The sequence below is a fragment of the Lissotriton helveticus genome, chromosome 7 (assembly GCF_964261635.1).
Source record: "Lissotriton helveticus chromosome 7, aLisHel1.1, whole genome shotgun sequence".
NCBI lineage: Eukaryota > Metazoa > Chordata > Amphibia > Caudata > Salamandridae > Lissotriton > Lissotriton helveticus.
The window spans coordinates 1,532,577,422-1,532,598,000 of record NC_136068.1 but is presented as its reverse complement, the minus strand read 5'-3'; positions in this window follow the sequence as shown (position 1 = coordinate 1,532,598,000).

The window sequence follows — 20,579 nt, the reverse complement described above, 5'->3', positions numbered from 1 at the left end:
GCACAGGGTCAAGACTGATTTGCATATGGCCAGGTCTAAACTGGAGTGGCAGGGTGAGCAAAAGAAGGATGGATTTAACCCAGATCTCTTGACAGGGGGTGAATGTTTTGTTTTGTTCTTCATTCCATCCATTAATTGTGTGTCTTTTGTGTGCTCGGTAATGACATAAGCTCTCACCAGACAGCTAAAGCCCTCTGTAAGTGAAATCTTTCAAAACCTATAAGTTGGTGCTGATTTTATGACTGTTTCATAATTTGAGAAGTATGCTGGGGTACGGAAAGTTCTCTTAACAGATCTGTCCAAGGCCGAGGCCAAACTGCGCGAGGTAGAAATAGCAAGGCCCAGACACTCCGAAATGCAGGGGGAGGTTAACTCGGCGAAGGAGGCAGTGGCGGCGGAAATGGAGCGCTGGCGAAGCTATGAATACAAAGCCTATGTAATGAAAATGCATGCGGAGGGAGACAAGGCAGGGACGTTGCTGGCGTGGCTGGCAAACCCCACCAATAGAGGTAACTCGATATTGGCGTTGGAGGCGGGAGATGGGACGATAGTCCATACCCAGAACGAGATCCTCCGAAGCTTCCAAAGCTATTACGAAACCTTATATCAAAGCACGATAGAGGCCGACGACCCTGCTACTGATGCCTTCTTGGAGACGCTGCACCTGCCAGAACTAGAACGGGAACAGGTTGAAAGCTTGGGAAAAGACATAGAGCTGGGGGAAATTAGGGGAGCCATCAAGCGTATGGCTCGCAACAAAACTCCCGGCACGGATGGCCTGCCCATTGAATTTTATGCAAAATTTATAGAGGAGCTGGCACCTAGGCTCCAAGAGGTCTAGAAAGAGGCGAAGGAACTTGGTCGGATGCCCCAGTCCATGCGGGAAGCGCTAGTGAACCCGCTATTGAAGCCGGGTCGGCCCGGGGAAGAGATGGCCTCCTACCGCCCTCTGTCAATGTTAACCACTGACTATAAAATACTCAGCAGTATACTGGCAACCCGGTTATTACAGCACATGACCACATTGATCCAGTCAGATCAGGCTAGCTTTATACCAAGGAGAAACACAACAACGAATGTCAGGCGTTTAGTGAGACTATTAGAGAAGGTTCACCCTGAGGCACAGCAACCCATGATATTGTCAGTGGACGTTGAAAAAGCGTTCGATAGCCTGGAGTGGGACTACTTGTATAAGACGATGGGGCGCTTTGGAATTGGTTCAGATTTCCTGCAATGGACAAAGGTGTTATATACGTCGGCAGCAGCTAGGGTAAAAGTTGGAACGCTGATTTCAGCACAATACCCTGTAAATAGAGGGACAAGGCAGGGGTCTTCGCTATCGCCTCTGCTTTTTGCCATGGCAATTGAGCCGCTAGCAGCAAAGGCCAGGTTGGGTGCCCACTACCGGGGATTGGGAAGCAGAGGAAGCCCACAGTACATCTCGCTATATGCGGATGACATGCTGCTCTTCCTCGAGGACGCAGGAAGGGCATTGGTGGGCGCAGACTCCCTCCTCTCGGATTTTGGCAATGTCTCAGGTTTGAAAGTAAATTGGCTGAAAATTTGCCTATTCCCTGTATAGCAGGGCGTGGTGAGGGATGTACATTGTTACAACGCAGGTTGTAACAACGCATACCTTTACCACGCGGCCGCTACAACGCAAGTCGTTACCACGACTTGCGTTGGAGTGCGCGGATTTAGGATTTTTATAATTTTATATTCCAACACCAGTCCCCGTGGATACTCGGGAAGGTGTTGGAATATAAATTTATAAAATTCCTTATCCCACAGCGCCCTCCAGCGCAAGTCGTGGTAACGACTTGCGTTGTAACGGCCTCGTGGTAAAGGTACCGCGTTGTGAAAAATTTGTGGTAAACGTTGTTTACCCGTGGTGAGACCTATGATACGTAGGGAGGTGCGATGAGAACCCAGCTGTTTGAAGTATTTAGGAGTACATATTTATCACACGGCGGCGGATGTGTTGGAATGGAATATCGGGCAAGACATTAGAGCGTTGAAGGTTAGCATGGTCTTTTGGTCCACCCTTCCGTTGTCAGTAACGGGCCGGATAGCCCTCCTAAAAATGATAGCCTTACAGCGCTTCCTGTACTATTTTAGAGCGCTACCGATATGGATACCGGGCTCCATCTTTAAGACGCTGAAATCGCTCGTGGTATCCTTCCTTTGGGGAACAGGTAGGCGTAGGGTAGCCCAGGTGACGCTGGCTCGGCCTAAAGCTGAAGGAGGTCTGGCAGTCCCAGACTTCGTAAATTGTATTACCTGGCTGCCCAACTGCAGGTTTTCACACAAGCGGTAGCGAAGGAATTCAGAGGCCCGGAGCACAACAGAGGTCAGGGTATTCCACGCCATATTTTATCGTTTATAACGCTGCAACAGAGACTGAGCCTTAAAGACCTTTCGATGGAAGAAAGAACGCTAAGGCTCTGCTGGAACCGATCCCAACGCAGAGCGGGCGTCCTCCACCGGTATGCCCCTGAGATTCCATTGGGAATGTTGACCGTGCTGCCCCATGGTGGGGACTGGTCGCCATTGCCAGTGTGGCTCACTGGTTAGAAGCGGCAGACCCTGAAGCAGAGGTCGGCCCGGGACCAGGGTTCAATTCCCGTCGCGGCAGGGTCTTGGGTCAATGTCCACGGACTCGATAATTCTCGCCTAGGTGCCTAAGCTAACCATGGGTCCCACTCTGAAACTCTGGGCAATAGCTTGCTTAATCTCCACAACGGCCCTATCAGCGCCGGGGATGCCTGGCTTCACCTTGGGGGTGCCCAGAAGGGACCATCTCACAGGGAAAGCCAGGACGGGTTCCCCAGCGGTATACAGCGCCAGGACACTGCGTGATGGAGTAACAGTGCGCTTTACAAGTATACATTTACATTTACATTTACATTGCAGATCTGGGAGGAAGCAGGCCTCCAAGTAGTGGGAGACCTGTACGAGGATGGGGCCATGTTGCCCTACCAGACGCTGCAGGAAAGATTTGAGCTTCCCAGAGGGGGGTACCTACTGCACGCCCCCCTATCAAGGGCGATACAAACGCACTGGTGGGAGGGGCTTATGGAACCCAAGACGACGAAGGTTTGTCAATATATCATGATGGCTGCCGGGACCTTCAAAGCAGTCACATGCCTCTATTCTAGAATGGTCAGCGAGGAAATAACTCCCCTAGACGCACTGAAAGGAAAGTAGGTGGTTGATATAGGGAAAGTAATCCCTGAGGCTGCCTAAACCCAAATAGTGCGGAGAGCCTGGAAGAGCTCCGTGATAACGGAGAAACAGCTAACATTTGATATGGCCACTAGTGTCCTGCACTGGTTCCCCCATACATCCAAGACCAAAATAACCAGTAAATTCATAGACATTGGGCTCAATCTAGCGAAAAGGGAACTCACCAGGCATTGGAAAGCGACAGTAGGACCTAACAGTAAGAGGTGGAGGAATGAATTTGTGAAGTGGGCGGCTAGTGAGAGCGCATTGCTATTCCAGTGGGCGCATAGGCGCAACAACGAAAAAGAGCTAGAAGCAGCGACGGCGTGGGATACACTAGTGTAGGCATTACGGGAAGGGGAGATGCGGGAAGGGGAGATGCAGGATGACTAGATGGAGTGCTAAAGTGGACAGATTAACCTCATGGCATTCCAGGTGCATTGAGGAGGCTAGGACAACGCGAATTCCTGAACAGAACTGCTTTGAGGGATCATTATGGTAGAGGCACCAGTGACGAGGGTTGGGAGGAGGGTGGGGTGCAGACATTTTGTTGAGAAGGGGAGTTGCGGTTTTATTGGTATTAGTTGGGGAATTGCCCTAAAGTGTGATGACTTGTGAATGCGATTAAGCGAAGTGCCTTGGATGGGATGTACTATGAGAGGGGCATTAGCATAGAGACAATTGGGTCATTTCAGTGTATGTTTGTATTGTACAAAACCAATAAACTACGTTTAAAAAAAAAATGACTGTTACATAAGGCGCAATTATTCAAGGGCATGCAATCACTAACAAGTGGGTCCCACAGCTTGCTTCCGTGTCTTCTACAAACTGATGCATGTTCCTAGGATCATCTACATTTACAACAGACTATCATCTTAATGTGAGTTACTTACACACACTTTCTTATATCTGTACCTCTAGGTCTCCATCTCTCAGTAGCTCTAATCAGACAGCAGCTTCTCCTTCACGGAGATCCCAAGCTAATTTCTGGAATCTCACATTGAAAACGATCTCAGCCTTCAGAACCGCGGTCGGTGCCTCTCAATTAAGTAGACAACATTTATAAGCGTTTTCTATCAATAGGGGGTATTTTTAGGTCAGGAGTTACAGGAACACAGCCAGGGGTCCTACAAACGATATAGCATATGTTTTTAATTGTATAATTACAGCATTCTTAGTCTAGTAGTAGCATGTATGGTTGTATACTATGAGTCCTACAGTCATGATTACTGTAGATTATTGAATATGATGCTATGTATCTTTATCACTAATGTGGCCCCAATTCTATGTTGACCTACTCTATTTGTACTATGTGTCTTGGTGTACCCCTACTTATAAAAGCAGTTACAAAAGTCAACTATACACCATACACACTGACTCCATACACACTGAGGATTGGGGGCTTAATTTGCAAATTATTGTCTTTTGCAATTATTTCATAACCGCTACTGAACATGCAATGTCACTTTTTAGGAAACTTTCCCCCTTTTCCCTTCCAAATGTGTGCTTAAACTTAAACACTGATCCCACACGCTCTGTGACTTAATAAGTTAGAGACGCTCCTGATGCACTAATGTCAGGGGCCAATATTAGCAATACTCTTATGAGACTTTTGGTGATGGAAGCACATGTACTGGGCCATGCTGAGGAGGTATGTGCTTAATACCTTAACTCTACATAACACCTCGTCATCCATTACTTTTAGCAAACCTCTCCCTGATCTCTGACATACATTGGCAAACATGTCCAAAACAGCTAAATTGACAAACATATCCATTATGTTTTGCTTCAACAGTCTTACTGGAGACTGACCCACTTATATGGCTTAGACTAATCATTATTGCTATAGGCAAACTGAAGACTGATGATCCTGCAGGCCTTTGATTAATTTATTATTTTAAACGCCATGGATTATGAATAACCTATTACACATAACATTGTGCCACTAAAAATGTGATTCATTTTGACATACAGTCCTGTACAGTCTTCTAAATGTGTTTTTCTCACTATAATATTGTGTACACAGGATTTTGTAGATAGTGAAATGTAATTTTACATTTTGTGATGCCTTTTTGCCTGCATATTTTAATATTCCCCCTTTGCAAACCCGGTCTGAGACAATGCACCGTGGTGTGAGCACTTTTTTCAGACCATAAAATCCAATGGCTTGTAATACAATGTTCCTCCAGTGTGTTTTTCTAACAGCATTGACAAGATTTGGGACACTGTTTTAAACTTGCTTGACAGAAATAAGGTTGAGCTGACAGATTGTATTGGGGCAGAATGTTTGCTTACAATCATATTTTCTGCCAACAACGTGTTAATTTCCTTTCCCTTAAATGCAGAATTTGTGATGAAAGATTACAACATTTTAAGGGCCAGTACGCGTTCACCCGTATTTTCCCTCCAGGGCTGGAGTGAGTGAGAACATGTAATGCTTCTGCATCTCTACCATGTTTTGTGGATTCAAAAAGCATTCTTCAGTTATCTATCCAATGTAGACATTCATGTTGGTGAAGATTTTAAATATTTTGGACCAGATTTACCAAGGGCTCACATTGCCCTTGCGTCATGCTAGGCGACACAAGCCAACGCATGCCCTTAACTAGGATTTACTAAGCCACGCAAAGCCACCTTACGTGGCTCTATGATTCGTAAATCCTAGGCAACACACGACAGCATATTTTGCTACCTTGTGTTACCTTGCGGTAGGGATGTGTTACATTGTTAGAATGTGAGTGTTCCCACTCACCCACCCTTGGATTTTGGCACATTCCAACATTTAGAAAGAGTTGCAAACCAGGGAATTGGTCAAAACAGTACGCCTCTAAGGTATACAGGGAGAAATATCTGTATTCTCCTCGTTACTTTCTGTTTCTATGTGTGATGATTTCCGAATTACACATAGAAAAAGGAAATTGCCTTGAGGGATTGTTGTGTCCCTTTCTCCAGCAAAGCAATCCTGCTGGTAATGCATGAACGATTGCATTATAGTTCAAGGGTGCCTGCGTTGGCTTTAGGCAGCACAGAGTGCGCCAGCACAAGGAGCAGCAGAAATGCACCATTTTCTGTAAATATGGCACATTTTTGATGTCTCCCTTTCACATATTGCAGAGTAGCAAGGGTGCGCTGCATTGTGTGAAATGTTAGTAAATCTGCCCCCAAATGTTTTGCCTTAACATAACATTAATGCGTAGTTACGCTGATGCTAATGTAAAGATAAATTGTTATTCATGTTTAGTTTTACTATAGCCAATGTAGGCATGAATTTTTTATGACTTAATGTTGGTTGCCATGTTTGCTTTGTGACATGTGGACATTTTATTTCTAGTCAAGCTAGAGTTCTTATATTGATGAGTGCAATGTTCTTTTTCTTTCTTTCCCATGAGAAGAAATAGTTCTTTTCTTTGCAGTTATCATGTAATGCTGCTTTAATGAATAGCACATTCAAGCAGCACCTGCAGTGTGCAAACTCGTCCATGTATCTTATCTTGTTACTGATCCTGTACGTTTGAAGGCCACAGAGAGAAGCTTGTATTGTGTGAAATCTTGAGAACCTATCTTGTATATAATTGTATCATTTTACTTTAACCTGATTGGGCATTATTTTGAGATGTTCGTGTAGTTGGGTAAAATGTTAGTGTGTGTGTCTTTAGAGTAGAATAGAATTGAGCAGAACAGAACAGGGCTCTCTCAGAGGGAGGACTGACTGTTCCTTTGTCCTTCCCTTTGAGGTGACCCTTTGCTTGTTCATCCTCGGCTTTGTAAAATTTGATCTAATCTGGTTTCCTAATAATTGAGGCATATGCATTGTGAGTATAAATTGCTGCTAACCTAATTTTGCTTTCTATAAACCATTAACTTTTAATAGGCTTTCATGGTTTGACACTAAAATATTATTTGTCTTTTTTGCGGCGCCTAATGTGCTTTATATGTTATTGAATGTATTGATTCGTTGAGAAAGCTCAGTTGGGAAACACCAAAATCCTTGGGTGATTAACATCGCTTCTGGTCCACCTTAAGAAGTGCATTTGCGGTTTTTGAGTTTGCATAAAGAAAAGCACTCGCAATCTCTCATTGATCAAAGTACCTATGGATCCTCTCTTGAAGGCAAGCTTGTCCTTGTTTTGGGTAAAAGGCTTGTGTGTTACAAAGCGCTGAATGGTGAGAATGGAGAACAAGGAACATTCACATAGGGAAACATCCTTTACAACGCAACTTTTACCACGCAGTGCCTTTACGACGCAACTTTTACAACGCAAACCATTACAACATATTGCGCTGGGGGGCACTCTAGGATAGGGAATAGGTTTAATTTACTATCCAACACCTTTCCTACTATCCACGAGGACTGGAGTTGGAATAGTAAATTAAATTATTCACTATCCAGCGCCCCAAAGCAATATGCGTTGTAAAGGCATGCGTTGTAAAAACAGCGTTGTAAAGGCATGCGATGTAAAAGCATGCGTTGTAATGTCATACATCCATTCACATATATTGTGGTTGGTACTAGTTATTCAACTGTGTAGTCTTAGTGTTGTATTGTTGCTCTAGCAACATGGATTGGATGGTTACTATGTTGAGCACACCAGAACTTTATAGGTTATAATCATATGCATGTTTTAATGACCTTTATTGTCTTTTTATATGTAATGTAGATTTTACATTAAATAACTTTTTAAGAATTAAACATTTTACTATTAATACTACCACAAATAACTGCTAAATTCTCTAATGCTTATAGATCAACGTCCTGGAATCTGAATACCAGGTTTGATGGCCTTCACATGTTTCTAAATGCCCCCACGTGAAGACTGTGTATATATGTTAACATCCTTTGGAGAATGTACCGGATAATTGAAATCTGTCTTTTGCCAGACCCCTGCCTAGAGATCTTATCTTACCAATACACCCACGCATGCACCTATACACACATACAGCACAGAACCGTAGACTTTAAGAGAACAACCTCCAGCCATTGACTGTTGCCATTGTTAGGTCTTGCCTTGGCAGCGCATGCACTGCATGTGATGTCTCAGCGAGACGTAAAGTATTCTGTATGTTGGCTTAAACTTCATGTAATTTGTTTTTCCGCTTGCTATTGGTTTACTTGTGGCATTGCTGTTGTTATCTTCCTTTCTGTTGGCTGTTGATCATTTGGTAACTTCCGTGTAGTCCCGAATAGGCGGCGCCTAACTACAGTTTTAGTCCGCTCTGCTCGCACTTGTTTTCATTGCGTGCAGTGTGCCATCTGTTTCTCACGCGGTGTTTGTTTATTTATTTTGAAGATTTACACCTACGTCTGTAACTGGAGACTCTCTTCTACGCTGGCTAGTTATTTTATCCTAAGTAATAAGAGCGGCAGCATTGCATTACAGAATTGTGGCAAATCTCTTTATACTGTATTTTTATTTTGTTACTTTGCATAACACAGAGCATAGAATCGTAATATTAAGAGTGTGCCTTTTTATCAAAAAATGTGCCTTTAAAGTGCTTTTTCTGTGACTTTTGGAATCTGTGCGTGTTCTTTCCAGGGCACACCAGCCTTCTTTATCCAAATATAAACTTTTTCAACCTAATGTTCTTTAAATATGGCAGCCGCATTTTGCTTTGTTCTGCACGGTACACCACAGAGTCCGTAGAGCAGGGTGCGCACTTTGTTACGAAGTAACCCACTTGGTCTGCCATTGATAGCGAGCTGAGTGACCTTAAAAGGAGGCTGGCAGCGTCCTGCCCGTGTCCGCTGCGCATGCTGCCAACACTGGGTTATTATAAAAAGGGTAACACCACACGCTTACGTTCAAAGCACCATTTCTCATCGAAAACAACTTCATTTTGCAAATAGCACAGTCCCACATTTGTTGGTAATCATTTGTTTTCTAATTGTTTCACTGGGCACCCTGCACTCTATTCTTTAAATATGGTGGGCACGCTTTGCTTTGTTCTGCGCAGCACACCATACAGTCCATGGAGCAGGCCGTGCTCTTTGTTCAGGCTGCCATTGATAGGAAGGGGAGTGCCCTTAAATGGGAGGCCGGCAGCATCCTGCCCATCTCAGCTGCCAGGCCTGGGTCATTATGAGAAGAGTAACATGCTTGCGTTCAAAGCTCCATTTCGCCATGTGTCATCAAACACACCTTTTTTTTGCAAACGGCGCAGTCCGCCATTGCTCCTAATCCCTAAGGAGTGCCCTCACTACCCCCACCACCTCCTACCTAATATTAAAAGCACCCCTCACCCCTGCAGGTAGTACCCCACTTGGTCCGTCATAAGGTAAAGGTAAGTATACCTGTAAATCGCACTGTTACTCCATCTCGGAGTGTCCTGGCGCTGTATAACGCTGGGGAACCCATCCTGGCTTTCCCTGTGAGATGGTCCCTCCTGGGCACCTCCAAGGTGAAGCCAGGCATCCCGGCGCTGATGGAGCCGTTGTGGAGATTAAGCAAGCTATTGCCCAGAGTTGCACTTGGTCCGTCATCACACTGCAGCAATCCACGTGCTGTGCAGTGGATGCAGTGAGTATGACTCACTTTTTAAAATGTATTTATAATTGGTAATAAATGATTGCAGTGTGTCACATGCTTTATCTTTACCTTTACCCTCTCTAATTCTTCCTCTTATTCCCTCTCTTAATGTCTCCTCCTCACTCACTAAAAACAAACACTTTGGCTTCTCCTGCTCTCTCGCTATCAGCTACCACTCTTCCCTCTCTCTTTGATCCTCTTATTACCTCTCCTGTCTCTGTGTCAGTCCTCCTCAGTGGTCTCAAAGGGCCCAGATTGGTTCAAGATTGGGTAACAAACTGCACCATTCTTGGAGGTACTATAATAAGTGGTGCAGCCTCGGGACAGACACAAAAAAGGGTCAAAATATCTAAGGATGCCAGATTAATTGTATTCACAGCCACATTCATTAGCGCCACAACAGAGTTTTCCTGTGAAGGGCTACTTTCGTCTAATTGTGTTTGTTTAAACAGCACTGTTCACTTCTGCTTTGCCCCTAATAGCTGCCCCTCTCTCTCTTTCTTCCAGGTATTGCCTCTCCTTCTGTTTCTGTGTCGCTCCTCCTCCTCAGTGGTCGTAAAGTGGCCAGATTGGTGTTACAACAACACACATTAGCACCACTTTACAGAGTTTGCCAGTAGAGCTCCACTTTAGTTTTCTCTTCTTTCTTAAAACAACATTGTTTTCTTCGGATAAGGAAGTGAACCATTTCTAGAGGTACTGCAAAACCTGGTGCATCCTGGGCAGAGAGAAAAACCAAGCATTTGCAATGCAACAGGTCCCGCATTTACGCGAGTTAAAGGTATTGGCATTGTAAACGATAATCCCTTTATTTATGTTTTAAAAAACAAAACAATGCACATTGTCTTTTACAATGCCAATAGCTTAAACTTGCGTAAATGCGAGGCCATGGTGCTCCAAGTAGTCCCCTCTTGCAACAATTCTGTCAATTCTGTCACTCAACTACCCCCTGTCGCTGTTTCTGTGCCTCACCCCAAACCCCAATCTCTACCCCTCCGAGTTCAGGAAGTGACCGCCACCACCACATTATATCTGGCACTGCTACACTCATATTTTGGCCTTGCCAATGCTTTTTAAATTACTTCGCAATCATTGTAAATGTCAAGTCATTCCAAATTGGCCATAGTGCCCGTGAATGCACATACAGCAGCGATCTTGCAATAGAGTTTCTTATGTTTATTTGAAACTCCATTACAAGATTTTTAGTGTGTATGCTCACACATGCATGGTAGACATCTTGTAATGGAGATTATTGTGTTTTTTAAGATAATTCTTTCGAAGAAGGATGTCCCGCATGCATATCAGGTAGCAGAAAAAAATAGGCCCAATTGTAAAGACAAGATCTATTTGATAGCCCAATGCTTGTTTCAATATCTGCAATACAAATTTGGAGTCTTGGATGTTGTTGCTTTGAAGAAGGGATGCTATCTTTTGCTTTGAGCAAAGGGAGTACATGATCCAGCAAATGCCACTGCCGGTGTGCGTTCACAGCGAGGTATTCAAGTAAAAGAGTTTCTCTTATTAAATGACTTTCTTAGTCAATTACAGTATCGTCTGAGACCCGGGCATTAGACATTCATTTTCATAATCACTAATACTGTACAAAAAGAGGTATAGCAAACATTCTTAACCCAGTTCCTGGACACATACGCACTGTTTCTCGGTAGAGTGAATTGGCTGAGTTATTGAATGTACCTGGTGAGTACCAGTATAATTACTGAGTGAGGTAAATATGCATACAGAGTTGGTATTTATCCCACCGAAATCCACCATTTGACTGGGACGGTTTTAACAGGTAAAATCTTACAGTGGAAAACGGTGGAGTGTTAGCGCTTTGACAGAACTTGGAATCTTGATCCTAGCTGAAAGGTTTTGCAGGGATTGGAATAATTCAGCACTGGGCTCTGATTCAAGGCCACATATCTCCTCAGTTTTCAGCCAGCCCTGTCTCAGCTGTTTACAGCAGTCCTTGCCTGGAACTGTTTGGCCCCTCTGCCCAGATGCCCTTGGTGTCTGTTCTGCTCTGACATCAACACTTCGTGCATTCAGAATCTTTCAGTGAATCTCATGTTGGAATCCCTGCATGGTTCTTATCTGCTATCCTTTCACATGTATTCTTATATCACCCAGTTCTCCTCTTATTTCTGTGGTAGAAGGAACTCAGGTGGATATTCACAAGGACCGGCGATACCTATCGCAAACGCCAGTTAGCGGCAGTTTTTTCATCGCCGTCTAACCCTGAAAACTATTGTCATGTTAGCGGCGTATTAACAAGCCGTCACTACATGCCGATAGTATCAGGGAATGGAGGTGAAAACTGCTGCTAACATCAGCGCGAAGGTGATAGGTCTGGGCCAAGTGCAGCGCACGTCAACAACCCCTGCAAGCCACCCAACATTCAAGTTGACCAGGATGAGAACCAGGCTGCCTCGCTGGACCTGCATCTGGAACCTGGATGCCTCGCTGGACCTGCGTCTGGAGTCTAGATGCCTCACTGGACCTGCGTCTGGAGCCTGGATGTCTCGCTGACCTGCGTCTTGAGCCTGGATGCCTCGCTGGACCTGCGTTTGGAGCATGGAGTGGGATGGGGAGGAGCTTTGGAGTCGATGAGCCGTGGCGGTAGACATTGATGCGGACAATCGGCCGTACCTGGTGGTGAAGTCTGGCAGGTCGCATGGAGACACGTTGCTGACCTGTGTGAGAAGACCGCCTTGCGCACCTTGGAGCTGTTAATAATAGAGGCGCTCCCGCGCCCCAACGTAGGGAGGCCTGCATCACATACTATGATTCACCACTACACCGGGGTGCACGGAGGGGATTACCAATGGTGGGTGCCGCCTCTCTGCATCACATGCCAGATGATGTTGGGCTGGCAGGACGCAGTGAATGGTGAGATCCCTGGGCTGCGCCAAACATGTGTGGCAGGAGTGCTGCAACTTCACGCCTAAGGGGGCCACTGCATCAAGTGCATGGGGAGGTTCACCAGCGGACTTGGCGGCGACTGCTGTACCCAGGCTTGTGAAATCCCACCTGGCTGAGGCTCCTGCTGGCTTAGTCACAGATTTGGAGAGAGTGCAGCGGGTTGCGCCACGGTTTCAATGTCCAGGTAAGAAGACGGTGGGACGTGTAGCGCAGGACGCCTGGGGGTCAAGTTGCCCAGGCGTCCTGCGCACGTAGATGATGCACCCCCAGTTGCGGCTCATCCTCTATGGCGGAATTGCGTCATCCCACTGCTTTCATGCAGTGCAGAAGAGGAACAATCATCACATGATGATAACTTACTGATGTAACCGTGCTATGTTTCCTTTGCAGGTGGGAGGATAGGTAGGACTGCTCCAAGCACGGGGCAAGGCATGGGCGGATTGGCAAGCCCACTCAAGTTCACAATGACTGTTTGGTCAGCCCACTCAGGCCGCCCAAAGCAGTCAGGCACACTTCCCTGTTTGTAATGTATGCTGCATTACAGCCTGCACGGAGAACATGCCCGCCCCTCCAGCCCCTGGGTGCATGACTTGTCCCGTTGCCAATTACCAATCCCACCGCTGCATCGCAGAGTTGTGATTGGCTTAGGGGAGGGAGCCTGGCTGCCTACTTCCTGTTCCTGGAAGCAGACTCAGGGAGAGCAGGAGCAACGAAGACCGGGACTCAGCTTTGAGGTAAGACTTCCCTTATTAAAATATTTACAACACCCACTCATACACACAACGCCGCGTCCACGCCCCACCCAGTGTTCTTTCCAGCGTTTACCACCCCAGCACTTCTCAATGGCGGCCGTAGTGCGCTCATGCACAGGCACATACATGGTTGCGATGCATGCCATAACATTGCATTCCATTACAATGCATAATAATACTATGCACATTGCAACACTAGAGTAGGTGTGCATAGCGGAGACATTAGTATCACTATTCCCACTTTAGTGAGTGCAGCCCAAAACTAACCTTTGCACTCCAAACCCAACCGTGAACCCTGGAATTCCTTTTTGAGCCCCATAACACACTCAAAAATCAAATTTGACCCAAATGCACACCCCAATTTCCATATTTTACCCCAAAACACACCACAATTTCCATATTTTACCCCAAATGCACACCCCAATTTCCATATATTACCCCAAAACACACCCCAATTGCCATATTTTACCGCAAAACACATTCCAATTTTCATATTTTACATCCAAAACCCCATTACTGACCTCACAATGCGTTGTGACCAAATGCGATGTAAAGTCACCTGCGTTGCCGGAGTTGTATGTTTAACGATGTACTGCCTGCGTTGTAATGGTTGTCTCATGTGCAAAAGGCAACCCGTAGGTTACGCCATTTGCGTCTGTCTGCTCCTGGACCGCACTCAGCACCAAGGTGCCTTCCTCTTGGACACTCCACTGCTACGCCGCCAGCACCCTCCTCGCCATCAACCCTGGACGCCACCTCGCCTGCCAGGACCCACCTCTGCTCCGGACCGGATATCTCCATCGCCATCGCTGACGGCTGCAGTATCACCCGCAAGGAGCACACCGGGCATCAAGGAGGAGGCATTGCGATCACCTACAGAAGCACACTCCGACTGACCACGCATTCAAATGACCCAAGGGTGACCATAGACCACCTCAACTCCCAGATCCGGATCAAGCCCAAGCACATCCTCGGCGGCACCTTCATGTGCAGGCCCCCCGGGCCATGGCCCCCCATTCTGCAATATCATTGTAGACCTCATTGCACCCCAGGGTCTCCCATCCACTGACGACATCCTACTTGGTGAACTCAAGTTCCACCTAAACAACCCCAGTGAACAGGACAACACCCCCTCCTGGGGAAGGTCCCCTACATCAGATGCAAGCAGCAAGTCATCTCAACTAGCCACATAGCAGGACACACGTTTGAGTAGGTCACCTCGGCCAGCGGGAACTTCAACTGCAGCCAGAACACCAGACTCTCCTGGACCGACCTTCATTGGTAACATCATGTCTTCACCTTGCCCACCAGACGCCACCGCCATCGTCACACTGCCTCGCAGCTGGATCAAGGCCACCGAAGAACGTCTCCTCAACTCCCTATGCACCAACACTCCACCAAACGCTTACAGACAATGACACCACAGAGCGCAACCGCCACCGATAGATCTCCAACAGCGATGACATTCGGGCACCACTCATGAACCGCACGGCGTCAGTACCTTCCTCCTGCCTCATGGCAGGCGTGAGGAGAACGCATTACGATAGGGATAGGGTGGCCCCATGCATTGATGGAGTTGCGTCATGGTTGTGACACGACTGCAGCAATGTGTGACTTTAGCGCAGACAGATACGTCAGGATTCCTGTCGTATCTGTCATTACTTGTTTCATGGAGCGCTGTCCAGTGTATACAGCGCATCAATGCTGTTGCAAGAAGGGTGTAGTGAGTAGTGTTGTAACGCTGGGGCCCAGGAATGCGCACTATCTTATTGATGGTGCGTATTCCTGCCCTGTAGTATTGTCGCAGGGCAGCGCTGCAACATTGCTTGCAGCGCTGTAATAATAATCAAGCCCCTAAGGCTTGCAAAACTCCTGGCTAGGGTGACCAGACATTCCCTGTTTTTGAAGAACTGTTCTGGCTTTTGAGGTAAGATTGGGTGCACGTGTGCTCTGATTACCGTGTCATGCATAACAAGGCTTTCACCATGCCCTCGCATGGCACGAGCTGTTCCGGTTTTTGATTCTGTAAATATGGCGTCCCTACTCCAGCTTTCTCCAAACTGTTCTCCGACTATTGCTCACACCGTGCTAGACTGTCCTTCCCTCTCCCAAGCTCTCTCGTGCCCCCATCTCTCTTAAAGTACTACTGCGGAAGTAGCATCAACTGTCGTCAGTTCCACCTTCAGGAAGAGAAGTGATGAAGGCTGAAAGTCATACAACATCAAACGATATAGTGGGGTGGGTAGCAGTCGCTCGAAGGTCTCGTTTGACGCCGTCGGGCCTTTCAGCCTTGAACGCTTGCCTTGTGCAGCTACAAAGGGGGGATGTGATCCACATTCTGCTCAAAACCCTTTTTTTCTTCTCTAGGAAGCGTCGCTGACGGTTTGCCGCCTTCCGCTACGAACCATTAAAAGAGTCGAGGCGCACTTGCTGCCAAGACCTGCTTTCAGTCGTGGCAAACTTTGAAGGACGGGCCTTTTGCCTCTGACGGCGCTGTGACATGTGCCCCTAATTACCCCGCAGCGACTCGAAGCTTCGGGAAGCTTTCTACAGAAGTGGATAATTGGTCGTGAGTTTATCTATCAAAAGCACTTCCTTCTTCCCGAGTAAGTCCTGCCTGACATTTCTGTAAGGCAAGGAAAAAGAGAATGTTGCGTTAAATAGTTCACCCTTCTTTACATTTTAGAAAGGTGTACGGTATTTACTGCACAAAGCAAATGTCGGTGTGATAAGCACCAAAATCCGATTTCTTTTTGTTTTGCAATTTTATTCAGCACAAACTCGACCCAAATCTATTGGAGCACTTTACATGAGCACAAGTTACATTATACGAGGTCATTTTCGATTTTAAGAACTGGGAAGTGATTTGCCCAGAATCACAGGATGTTGAACTGATCCCAAGATCCCCAGTTCCATAGTCAGCAGCTCTGGCCCTAAGGCCACACTCCTTCCCCCAAAACTCATAATAAGTGCTATTATTTATTACACACGATAAACCTACCGCAGTGTATCGATATTTATTTGGTGTGATATACAGAAACTTTTTTCTGACAAGCTCGGTGTCAGGGCCTAGGTGTTCTACCCAGGAGCGGGGCTGGTGCCTGAGCAGCATGATAATTTAAAAGTTAGTGTAGGAATTTCTTACTAGACTCTCTGCATAGACTGTAGGACCTAGTGTCCAGCCGTCCATCTAATCGAAAGGTTAGCAGAACCCCTTGTGGGTCACCATGCTCACTCAGGTCATAATAAAGGCAGGCTACACTAGGCTCTAATGTGCCTCACCTTCTTCACACTGCCTTATTGGCAGAGAGGTCTTAGCATTAAAATGCATGAAAGCTCTTCCCATCACACTCGCAGGCATTACATTGGTGGAGAGGAAATAGGCATTATATTGATAGGGATGGAAAAAGATGAAAAAGTTGAGCATTATTGAATTACTAACTGCGAAATGGAAGTGTTGATTAATAGAAACCGAATTAGCAAAAACATACACAATCATATTTTATTTGGATTTCCACTGCCATTTTGACTGTTTTTTTGTGTGTAAAAAGCTATATATATTTCCTATACGTTATTAATGCAGTTGTGGCAGTAAATAGACCAGTTGGTCTGTTTAAAGTGTGAGCTTTCAACAAAGTGGAAAGGTTCCTGCTTGGAGCCCGAGTGAATGTGCTTATAATCAGTGGCGAGTTTAAGGAAACAAGGTCAACCCCGTAGTAGGACCAGGGGTAAAATATGATACTTTTGGAAAACAGGGATCATCATCTAAAGAGAGGCCTATGGGGTCCTCTAGCAGCCTGTGCTGAGTTATTTTAAGGAAAGGAATGAATCAGTTTAAACACTTTCATGAGGGGTCCTAGGAGGACTGAATTACTTCAATTGCACGGACACAAGGGTGGTTATGACAACAAATTTATAATCTCCATAAATTGGCTTATCATATACTTTCTTCGTGGTATTTTGTGTTCACAGAAGCATTAAAAGTGTGTGAAGTGAAGGTGTGTGGGTGACATATTAAAATTACATAGCATTGTACAACAATCTTAGTTCTCAAAACTTCACAATTAGATGAGGGCAATACTGGAGTTTTCGTTGGGAAGGTCGACGGCTTTTCGATCTCAGATTACTGAAATCATCATCAGCTAATGACCTCGAATCCAATCTGGAGGAGGAGGAGAAAGTGTATTTTAGACCCTAGGTACATGCCAGGAATACATACACATAGGGTTAATGTTGAACAGTAGTAGGTATTAGGTTCAAGGGGTATTTATAACATGCGTCCCTATGAAGAAATGTATTGGATATAAGGAACAATAGCAAGCAAAATTGTAAGTTAAAACGCTGATACTATTTCAGGTTATGCTTAGCCGATCAGGAAGGGATACAGAGTGAAGCCGGTGTCAGGTGTGTGATTCCACGCTGTTGATATGCTGGGCATTTAAGGGACGTGGCTCAGCGGGATAGTACAGTGATAGTTATAAAGTACAGGGTTATTCATAATGTGCATCACTAGTGCGGAATTGATCGTAATCAGTTTAAGGATCAATAGCCCTTCATGAAAGTGTTTAAACTGATTTATTCCTTTCCTTAAAATTACTCAGCCCAGGCTGCTAGAGGACCCCATAGGCCTCTCCTTAGACCACTGTTTTCCATAACAGTGGTGGCCAGTGAAGTTTGAAAATGGTGAGGCTTGTTGGAGATGGGGGAGGAAAATAGGGTCATGTGTGATTTTTTTTTATGGGATAGTACAGCACATTTTCCAACACTCCCTTCTTCTATAAATTAAATACCTAAAAAGCAAAGGTCTTCAATAAAAACTCAAAAAATATTTGAGAAAACTCCTAGTTGAGTATATTCCTGCTTTCCCATCAAGAATGACCTCCTCCATAAGGACAGTTATAGATTAGTGGCTGGGTTAATATTTCGCAAAACCACTTACTCTTATCTCACCTCAAATCAGTGGCTCAAGGGAACAGGGGAAAAACGGCCACTAACGTCCCCACGGTTTCTCTGTAAACAGAGAATACAAAGAAATAGATATTGTCCCCGAGCACAATTTCATAAGTAACAGTGTATTGTAAGGAAAAAAAAAGAGAAACAAATTCAAATGTTCGTTTTCAATTCTTTACCAGTCTTTTTTTTATTTTATTTTTCTTTTTTCTCTTTTTCTTCAAATGATTAGAAGTTCATCATTCCATATTTCATAAGTACTACAGTACACAGCGAGCGTAGCCAAAAAACAAATCCAACACGTGTTTCGTCACGGGAACAGTCTCCCAATGACTTCTTCAGTGCTACAACAAAAATAAAATTAAAATATATATAAGTATAAAACAATACTTTATATTTTTCACAATATTAACCAACAACTATAATGGTTAAAAAGACATGTGTATTCACCATGTCTTTAAGTCAACCAAAAACGTCCCAGACAAAAGAAAGAAATGGTGCACAGAAAATGGAAGTAACAGAAACACCAACCACCAAAGTGCTAAAAGGAAAAATATAAAAATAAAATTAAAAATAAATCAATAGTGAGCCTCACTAGTGTCTAAAAGGAGCCTAATTTTAAGCCATGCCATTGCAACGAACACAATCATAAGACCCACACTCACCAATAGAAACGATTCTGTCACTAATAGTTCAATATCATTCCAGTGTATTGTCAATCTTCATAAGGTATTAAAGGATACTGCAATCAAATAAATAAGTTTAAGTTGTATCCAGAGTCAAAGTATAAGCTATACATATTACTTTCCATTCCTTATGCGTAGTCAGTGTCAGAATAAATGTAGAGGTTAAGTCATTATGAAAATACAGGTTCACATCCAAATTTGATAAGGTACTGTATATCACCTAAGTTAAATAACGGTCCAATAAGAACCTCTATTTGGTTTACCTCAAAGACTCCATAAGTCAAGGATTTCACAGAAGAAATAAAATATTATTGTATCTGAAAAAAAGAACAAATTTTAATTTAAGACCAATATATTCTACTGTCTGATACACCTAAAAGAACATATATTCCAGTTCGTAGCACCCATAGGGGGAGGAGTATAATTGTATAAACCCCTCATATTTAGAAAAATATTACTAAAATATAACCTAAATTCGTACACAGTCACTATAAACGAAAAGGGGCAATGCATTGATACCCCATATATAAAAACACCTAATACACTAAAAGTCACGCTCCAGTTTATTAGAAGCTAGGACATATTAAGAATATCACAAAACCACTGCAAACAATACATTTTTAAATTTAAGAAAAACCCCGGATGATAGCAGCCTAGCATTTTTACATCACTACGGGAAACCGGCATATATGGCTATCGCATTCATCTTCAAAGTGGTTCAAACCCCTTTCACAACAAGAGGTTTCTTACGCCCCAGTACATTTAAAGCTAAGGCATATAAAAATTATTACGACAACCCTGGAAATAATAGGTGTTAACCACAGATGATAGTAACCTAGCATATTTCGATCATTACTAGAAGCCTGCACTATTAGCTATAACATATATCAATCAAAAGATCTTCTTCACGGACTGAGCTACGTGCTCGACCCTTTAAATAACGTGTATCTTTGCGAACCTTATATTATGTCCTTACAACGTATGTATCATGTACTTCTTCAACAGCCGCATACAACTCTAAACAGTATCGGCTCATATTAATCGACCCACTTACGTGAATCATAAATTATTTCCCACCATTATCCACACTTACCGGAGAGTACTCCCATCCTGTTCATGTTAGATTCGTCCAGTGTAAACAGTTTTACGCACCATGGTTCCGCGTTTAAGTACACACGAGGGAACTGGCGTTCCAATTAACAAACATCGAAAAAGGACAGAGTTTCACTTTCTTAGTGACGCCATATTAGACTAGTCAAATAAACACAAAAGAAATACCATTCCGATTTCCCACAGATAAAAGAGAACAATAACAGAATTTCATTCTCTTGGAATCGCCATGTTAATCTAGTCAAATATTTACAAGATTAAGGTGCCGATACACCCCGAAAGAATTTCAATATCGGGACCATATTAAAATATATAATTATAAAACGCGCATTTAAGGCGCATTAGTATATCGCATAAGTAATTGTCAAAGTCACAAGCGAATTTCTAATTTCTAAATTCTATTAATCAAA